Below are 9178 nucleotides of genomic sequence, written 5' to 3' on the forward strand. Positions count from 1 at the left end.
TGAGAAGGAAATATACAAGGATAGGAGCCAACTCCAGGGGCTCGTGGGTGCTTGGGCACCCACAATAATGTAATTTGCAGGGACTGGGCACCCACAAAGTCAATGAGCACTATGTGCAGGGGTATGCGTGTGATGTTGCACCTCCATGTTACGGCTGTGGGCACCCACAATCCTGAGGGCAAGATGGCACCCCTGTATACAAGCCCACATCCTGTGTCCTGACTCCATGCATTGCAGCTTGAAGAACCGGATTGGGGTTAAGAAGACTGGTTGCTGGGAACCCCTTCATTTAAAACAGATCCCTGCAGCCACATTAGGAAAAGAACTGAAAATAAAACAGCCAATATTGTAATGCTGTTATACAAATCTATGGTGTGACCTAAAATATTGTTACAAAAGTTGAATGCCTGCCCATCTCTTTGCCGAGTGGGGACAAGAACCCATGGGGTCCCTGGCACTGACACAGGGTCTGTGTCCCTTTGGAGGAATAGAAAACGCAGTAGAGACTATTGTCGGTTTAAGAAATATGGTTTATTCACCTATTTACACCTCCTGTCTGCATGGTGGGAGTCCAAATCTTACAGCATGGTCATTTCATGGGGCGGCAGCGCAGGCATCCTTCAGCCTGCCTGCCCAAGATGGAGCTCAGCTCCTGTCCTGCCGCTTCTTCCCAGCAAACCTTGCTCAAAAACTGCCTTGTCCTGTCCCCTCAAACACCCCACCCCATCACCTGAAATCCCTGCCTCTGTTCACATCTCAGGGCAGGGGGGAAAGGAGTTTTCTTGTGTTGTTAATGGCCCTCCATTATACACATGGAGGCACCAGGCAAAAATGTTCCTCTTTAACCAGATCTTTGGTTGGTTGCTATCCAATGTCCCTTTAAAATGTGTTCTGGTGGGATTATAAGGTTATTTTCATTTTTATTTTGCTTATGTATTTGGTGTTTTTCTATTGTGATTTTATCCTGTGAACCACCAAGACCTTCGAGTATAGGGGAGTATAGAAATCTTAACAACAACAACAACAACCATCACAAAACTAACCACAGACCATGCAAAAGGATAAAAGGTTCCTCAAAGCACATGCAACTTACAAAACCCTTTCTAAAAATAATATCTCTGAATTCCTCTTTTCTCTTCCCAGATGCTTCTGCTATTCTCAAATTCAGGGTCTGGGAAAGGCTTTTAGGGTTGGAGGGTTGGGCAAGGCAGGAGAAAAAAGCTGTTGCCCGATTAAATTTTTTACTGATGATGGTGCTGGCAGACCAAGAGATGGACAGAAGCAGAGCCAGCCGCTCCCAAGGTCTGAGACTTTCCCTTTGGCATCTGGGTCGTCCATGCAGTTGGTGCACCCAGCTCTGGAGATGGCAACAAGGAGGCCCAGGGTGGAATGACCACAGAAACCAACACAAAGGTGTGGGCCACCTGCAGGTTCACAGGAAGGTCCAGCAGAGAGTCGTAGACCTTGCACTGCATCTGGCTGGTGCTTTCATAGAAGCAGTTCATTCACAGCCCCTAGCTCCTACCAGTGTGTTGTGACACCAACCCCCTTCCCAAACTCAATGACTGGTGGGCACCTATGGAAGATGGGGAGCCAAGTGACTCTTAAAAGGGACATGGGCAAAATTTCAGCTACACTAAAAGTGCAAGGTAGCTGCAAGCCCATTACCCCTTTAAGAGCTGCTTAAATCGGGACGTTTCAGGGCAAAGGAAGAATCCATGGTGGGTTAATTGCTTCTATGGCAGTTTCAGAAAATTTGGGGCAGATGAGCTGTATGTTATTCCTTGGGGTTTACTGCCCAAACCTTTCACTATTGAGTATAACCACAAGCAGTGCTCTTTTCTGGGGGGACACAGGGGTACACATACCCCTAAATATTTTGTGAATCTTTGTACTTTTGTCCATTTACTATATTTATTTTCCCCGATTTGAACTATAAAATCGTGATTTTCTTGAGTCAAACTGAGAGAACCCCTAAACATTTTTTAAGGGAGGGAAAGCAGTGGCCACAAGGCAGCAGAGGTTTCAGGTCAGAGTGTTCCTTCTCCATTTTGCTAATTCTGCATCTTGTCCTCTAACGAAGGTCAGGGAAGAGGATTATGTATTTTGTGTTCTCATGTTGTACCTTTATGTTCTGAACTGCCTATGATCTCCAGATGAAGGGAGGTGTACAAATTGAAATAATAACAATAGAACTTCCCAATAGCTATTGGGATTTCCCACAAATCCCAATTACACTCAAGTTTCTAGAAGGACTTTCAGAGAACCTCACAGAATAGCCTCTTCTTGGATTGTCTGGGTGGAGTTACAGGGATTGAGTGGGAAAGTATCTCACCAAAGTCTTCCGGGGTGCTATATACAGTAAGCAGGCCTGGTAGCCTACATGCCATTCACACTGTATCCTATAATGTGGGACCAGATCTTCTTACCACAGCTGTGCAAGCCTTTGAGAGTCATAGATGTGAGAGGACATCATAGGGGGGAGGGAAGGAAAGAGGGACAGAGGCCAGTGTTGCCCGCGGCAGCCCTGACCACAATTCAAGGCACCTCAGGGTGCCACGACACACTGGTTGAGAACCAATGCCTTAAGCAATGGGTGCCTCTCACCCTCCTTAGACCATGTAGGTGTGTGTGCCCTCTCCCGCCCACCAAATCGCCCATGTAGAGCAAGCAGAGGCCATCGGTTAGGGAGACCCACCCAAGGTTGCTTGCAGAGAGACAGAGAACAAGGAAACTCTCCATCCTTTTTCAACCAAACGTCTGGTTAAAGAGGACATTTTTGCCAGGTGCCTAAAGGTGTATTATGATGGCGCCAGGTGAACAGGAATCTGAGTGCCCAGTGCTGAAGGGGAGCCTTTCTTCCATGCAGGCCTGGCAGGGCCCACTGCTGCCATTGCTGCTCCCTGGGTATGATGCCTCGCCAGTCTCCCTTGGGCCACCAAGTCTGGGGACATCTTCTTCCCAGGCCCCCGTGGGGCTGTTGTGAGGAGACACCTCTCTTTAGGGCAGGAAGGGGGCAGCTCTGAGACCAGGAGCGGCAGCAGCGGCTACCTCCAAGGAGAGGAGATAGGAGAGGAGACTGAGGGAACCCTCCACCAGGGAGGGTGTGTGGAAAAGGGTGAGAAGCTGCCAGCTCTGCAGGCAAGGGTGACATAAATGGGGTTCTGAGCCCCACAGGGGTGCTGCAGAAAGCATGCAGTTGGTCAAGGGAGCCATGGACTCAGGAAAGTTGAAAACCTCTGGCTTAAAGAGAAGGCTTAAAGAAGGAGAGGGTGGATGTGTAGGGAAAGGGTGTGAGACACAGTGTCTCTTCATCATTGGGGAGCAAACAATACATTTTCTCTTTCTCTCTCCTCTTCTGCTTCCTTTAGCCAGCAATGGTGTGTAAAAAGTAAGCAAATGCTCATGTATTAATGCATTACAGAGGTACCTCGGGTTAGATACGCTTCAGGTTACAGACTCTGCTAACCCAGAAATAGTACCTCAGCTTAAGAACCTTGCTTCAGGATGAGAACAGAAATCGTGCTCCGGCGGCACGGCAGCAGTGGGTGGTTCCATTAGCTAAAGTGGTGCTTCAGGTGAAGAACAGCTTCAGGTTAAGAACGAACATCCGGAACGAATTAAGTACTTAACCCGAGGTACCACTTTAATGGGATTTTTTTCTGGTTAAACGTAGGAATGTGTTGCGTTTTCAAAGCGTCCCAAGGCTCTTTGTTGATGCTGCAAACAGGGCGACTTCTCTGGAAATAAATGGCGTAGTACATTATTACTGACTTAACTGCAAATTTAAGATACCAGAAAATGCAAAGGAAGGCAATGTGCCTTGATTTTTATTAGTCCCCTCATTGCTTTCCTTTTTGTGAAGGGCTTGGAGAACAGGTTGAGGTTTTTTACTGCCGGTAGACCAGGTGTACATGCGAGACGTGTACCCTTTTCTTGCACATGCAAGTCTTGTGACCAGTGTCTGATGATCATTGTGACTTGGCATCTGGCAAAGAATGGGATGATCCTTGGACTGTTCATTGCCTTTTGCTCTGCTGCGTGCAAACTCTGCTAGATTGATAGCAAATATTAATAAAGCAATATTTGTTTTGGAACCAAGGGATCTTTCCCTTGGGAATGACTATCCCAATCTTCTTTAGAGGACAAGATGCAGAATTAGCAAAACAGAGAAGGAACACTCTGACCTTACACCTCCGCTGCCTTGTGACTAGACTCATTTGTGAGAAAGGAATAACATACATGTCAACTGTCCAGAATTTTCTCAGGCTGCCTTGAAAGCAATTAAATACAAAAAAATGGTGTGTATGTATAAGCTAAAGCAAAATAACAAAATGTACATGGAAAGGCTGATTTGAAAATGTAATTTATGGGAATGGCAATATAATCAGCCTCAAGTGTTATTGAGTAAAAGATAGATGGAGTAGCTAGCCTATAGCACGTCTTTCCAACATAAGATGTATCAAAAATACTCCAAAAAATACTATTGCCATAATTACCGTATTTTTTGCACCATAGGGCGCACCGGACCATAGGGCGCACCTAGTTTTTAGACAGGGAAATCAATAAAAAAAATTACCCCCCACAGCCCCAAAGAGCAGCGTACAGGCTGCGCACAACCTCTCCCTGCGTGGAGCTAAAGAAGCCATAGCCCCTTGCAGCCTCTCCCTGCCGGAGGGGTTGCGCGTGGCTATGGAACAAGCCAAGACAGCGAGCGGGATGGATCCCGCTGGCTGCTTTGGCTTCCTCTTTAGCCCTGTGCAATCCCTCCCTGCCCGTGCAGCCTCTCCCTGCCGGAGTGGTTGTGCGTGGCCATAGCACAAGCCTGCATTCGCTCCATAGGACGCACACACATTTCCCCTCACACACATTTCCCCTCAATTTTTGGAGGGGAAAAACTGCGTCCAATGGAGCGAAAAATATGGTAGATCACTTGAAATGATGAATAATTGTTGCTCACCAATATTATTATCAAAGGAGCCTCACTGAAAAAATATTTTTCTGGTGCCCTGATCTTAATATGAAATTCTCTTGTATCAGAGTTATACCAGAACACAAAGTCTGTTGGTTACTCCCGAAACACACCTTAAAGGTATGCTGTTACCATTCAGACTGGAAATGTTGCCAAATTCTGCTTAGCTAAATGTTACGATACAAATGCCCATAAAAGGGCTTAGGCTGATTAAACAACCTTTAAATATAAGAACTCAGGTCAAGATATGAATTTAGACCTGAAGGAATCATTGTCTTCTAACGGTACCTTTATATATAAGGTTCCCTTGACCGTAATCTATGTTCAATATTTACAATACAACTTTTATTGTATTGATGGAATTGATTATTTATTTGATCTGGGTCTCATGGTTTTAAAAATGTTTATAGATCATATATTGAACAGACAGCAATAATTTTTTGTGTTTGGCTTTTGTCAGGCATGCACGGACGTTTCTGATAAGAACTAATGAGCCTCCGACAGGTTTATAGTCCATTTATTTACAATAACACAGAGAGAGTGGCATCGAGCCAACTTTTCTCAAGACATCAGTTGCTCAGTCTGAGTCTCCTGCCCTTCCGCAGCAGGAAGCGCCAGTTCCCCATCATCCTGCCCCTGTGCTTCCCTTGCTCTTTAACCCTTTCCTGCCTCCTAATCCAAGGGGAAGGAGCAGCATCACCGCTGCTCTCAGAGGCAGAGCCTTCCAGACGCTCCCTCCCTCCTGGTTACCTAGCAAAGTTATCAGGGCTGTCTATTTCCGTCAACCTCCAACTGTGATACTTCTGAATCTGCTTTTCTCCCTGTTCCTGGGAATCTTGAAGGACGGGGCCCCCAGTTCTTCTCTTCCTCCTCTGTTAAAGGCTGCTCTGCCTGGGACTGTCTTTCTTTCTGGTCAGAATCAGACCAGTCTCTGGCATGCAACGCTGGCCAGCCCCTGACAGCTTTACAGCAGTACACTGATGAAGGATGTATTTGGAAACAGGTGTTTCATGCTAGCTACTCCATGTTTTTTGTTCATTAGCATTTGTTTGACTAAACTGCAGGAGGCAGTGGAAGACAGAGGTGCCTGGCGTGCTCTGGTCCATGGGGTCACAAAGAGTCGGACATGACTAAACGACTAAACAACAACACCACCACACTACCATTCACATAAAATGAATTTTCAAGTCAGACTTTTTGTGCATGTTTTGTTTTGTTTTTGTTTTTTGCTTTATGGAAGCAATTAACCCATCATGGATTCTTCCTTAAGCTGGTCTTAAAGAGGCAATGGGCTTGCAGCTACCTTTCACTTTGTAGCGTAGCTGCAATTTAGCCCAAGTCCCTTTGAAGAATCACTTGGCTCCCTATCTTCCCGGGGCGCTAACTTGACATTGAGATTGGGAAGGGGGCTTGACATCATGAGGGTGTCACTGGTCATACACTGAAAGATTGTCAGTGAACTACCCTGCATGAGGGGATATGGGGTGGGCTGCCTGCGTACACATGTGTCTTGTGGGGAACCCCCATATCCCATTTACACTGAGGAGCCCTAGTTCCCCCGGCTGGAGGGCTGGCAGGGATACATGCCCAATGCCTAAGCCAAGGTCCTCCTATATTTGAAAGGTTAATAAAGTTGTGGCCAAATTTCCGTTCCATAACACGTTGTCATGAGTCATTATTCCTTTCTGGTTGTCCCTGGGAAGGTCGCCACCTGGTCACGCAATGTTTACCCAGCCTAGAGTGACATAGATGAACAGATAGTGCCCTTCTATTAGAGGCAGATTTTTATATCCTAGCCTTGGTGGCCCATTCCACACATTTAAGGAGTTACCTAGGTAACTGTGCAGAGGTTATGGGATATGGTGTAGGATGTAACGCATCAGTACAGTCAATTACAACATGCTTTGCTTCCTAGAGTGGACACTGTCAGGCGGGTGTTGAACTTCCTTCTCCCGCTGTAAGTGACTCAGCAGGTGGGCATGGTTCTGTAAAAGGGCAAGTCACGCAGTAATCTTGTCACAGTTAACTCTCAGTTCATTCTCGCAACCATTTTGTTGTCTGCTGGCCCTCAGCCTGCAGCACTTGGGGCCATCCTCACAAAGGATGTAAGCCACGTTCTATATTTGCAACCTGAAGCTTAAAGCCTGCCTTCTAGGATGTGTACTGTGAACAACTTGTGAGTAAACTTATTGTTATACTTTTAAAGACAGACTTGTGAGTCTTTATTGTATTTTAAGAAGGAGAAAAGGGGACACCAGGAATAAACCATCTAGGCAAACCAGATTGGATTAGTCATCTTGTAGAGATTCAAAGATATCTACTGAAATATACTCGGAGTCGATTGTGGAGTCGTTTATTCAGCTCATAGTAGCGAGGAATGGAAGTTCCCCCCAAACGTCTGCTTTATATAAATTATTTACACCATGGGCCCCACGTGATTGGCTAATTCTGGTATTCTCCAGTAGGCCAATCAGCTTACGGATTCACTTCCACCTGGAGTTGGGTTGGGTGGTTCCTGCGGACCAATCAGACTACTGCATTCTGGATCCTATTGTTCTAGGACCAATCAGACGGCTGCATAATGGATCCTATTGTTCTAGGACCAATCAAACTGCTGCATTTTGGATCCTATTCAACATAGTACATAACATCTACCAATTAGCTTCTGGGAATATAGAGGGGATTTGCTCTAGTGTGAGCGAAGGAAGGATATTACTTAACAAATATTTCCTTGCCTATTACAGTGGTACCTCGGGTTATGTACTTAATTCGTTCCGGAGGACCATACTTAACCTGAAACTGTTCTTAACCCGAAGCACCACTTTAGCTAATGGGGCCTCCTGCTGCTGCCACGCCACCACCACACAATTTCTGTTCTCATCCTGAAGCAAAGTTCTTAACCTGAGGTAATATTTCTGGGTTAGGGTTAGTGGAGTCTGTAAACTGAAGCGTATGTAACCCGAAGTACCACTGTCTCCTAAACATCCCCACAAGGGGGATGTTTTTAGCTCTCCTTGGTTTTCATACCCAGCCTGTACAGCAACCTGAACATGCCAATACCTTCTCTGGAAAGGCTGGGATGCTGGGTGTCTTCCATATAATGTTGGGAAATGGGCGCTTGCCCCTTCATCTGAGTGGGTGGCTGTTGCAGATCCTCGTGCTTGGTCACTGTCCCCAAGCAGCCAAATCGCAGATGGTCAGGTAGCCATCCAAGAGTTCCCCATGACACCTGGGGAGCTGGCAGGATAAGAGGCCTGCTTGGGTGAGAGGGGATGCTTTGCTGCTGAAAGGGCACTAGCAGCCCACCTGCCAGGGCAGCCACTGAGACATAAAAGCCAGCAACACCTTCTGCCCTCAATAATTTTTTTTCTCGAACCTCCACTATCTGACTGTTTCCTCATCCAGCTCAAGTAAGCCTAATGGGCCACAGATTCTCCTACTCAGGGCCACACGCACAATGACTTCAGCTGAATGCACTTTAACTCCTTAACGTTACTGAATATTTACCACCCCACCCCCGGTCTTCTGTAGAGATTTGAAATGTCAGAGAATCTAAGAGATAATAATCAGCACTCCTGCCAAACTGCAAGCCTCCATGATTCTCTGGGGTGAAACCATGACATTTAAACCTTTGCAGGGATTGTAACCTGGATATAAAAGAGAGAGGAGTTAGAGTTATTGAGGAGGCTTACGGGTTCATTTTTAAAGCAGTTTTTCTACCACTAATGATGAATGTGAATGTTACAAGACAGGGGCTCCTCTACTCCTTGGGGAACATGTGTCATTGAGAGGAGGAATATTTCCTGACCAGAAAGCAGAATGCAGGTAGATTCTGGGAAAGCCTCATGTAGTTTCAGATAATATGATCAAAGAGTTGGGATAAAGTTTGGGGACATCTTGCTGCTGTGAAGCTGGTGTGAAAAAGAAAGAAAGGAGGCACGTCCTTTGGAATAACCCTGCCATGCTGAATACATCAGTTGCTTAAAGCATGGTGTTGATATGGCCCAGGTGGAGTTCCCGCCAGCTCCTGCACTTTGAATTGGCCAATGAGAGGCCTGCTGAAAGGCCATTGGCTGCCCACCTGCCAGGGTAAAACAGAGCCTGTTCAGTCTTCTGCTGCACTGGTTTTAAGTAAGAAGACAGGCCCAAAGAAACCAGTCTCCTTTCAAAATCCTTAAACGTTAAACAAGAAAGTGGTGGTGCCGG

Source organism: Podarcis gaigeae (assembly GCF_964106915.1).
Source record: "Podarcis gaigeae genome assembly, chromosome: 13".
In the NCBI taxonomy this organism is placed as follows: domain Eukaryota; kingdom Metazoa; phylum Chordata; class Lepidosauria; order Squamata; family Lacertidae; genus Podarcis; species Podarcis gaigeae.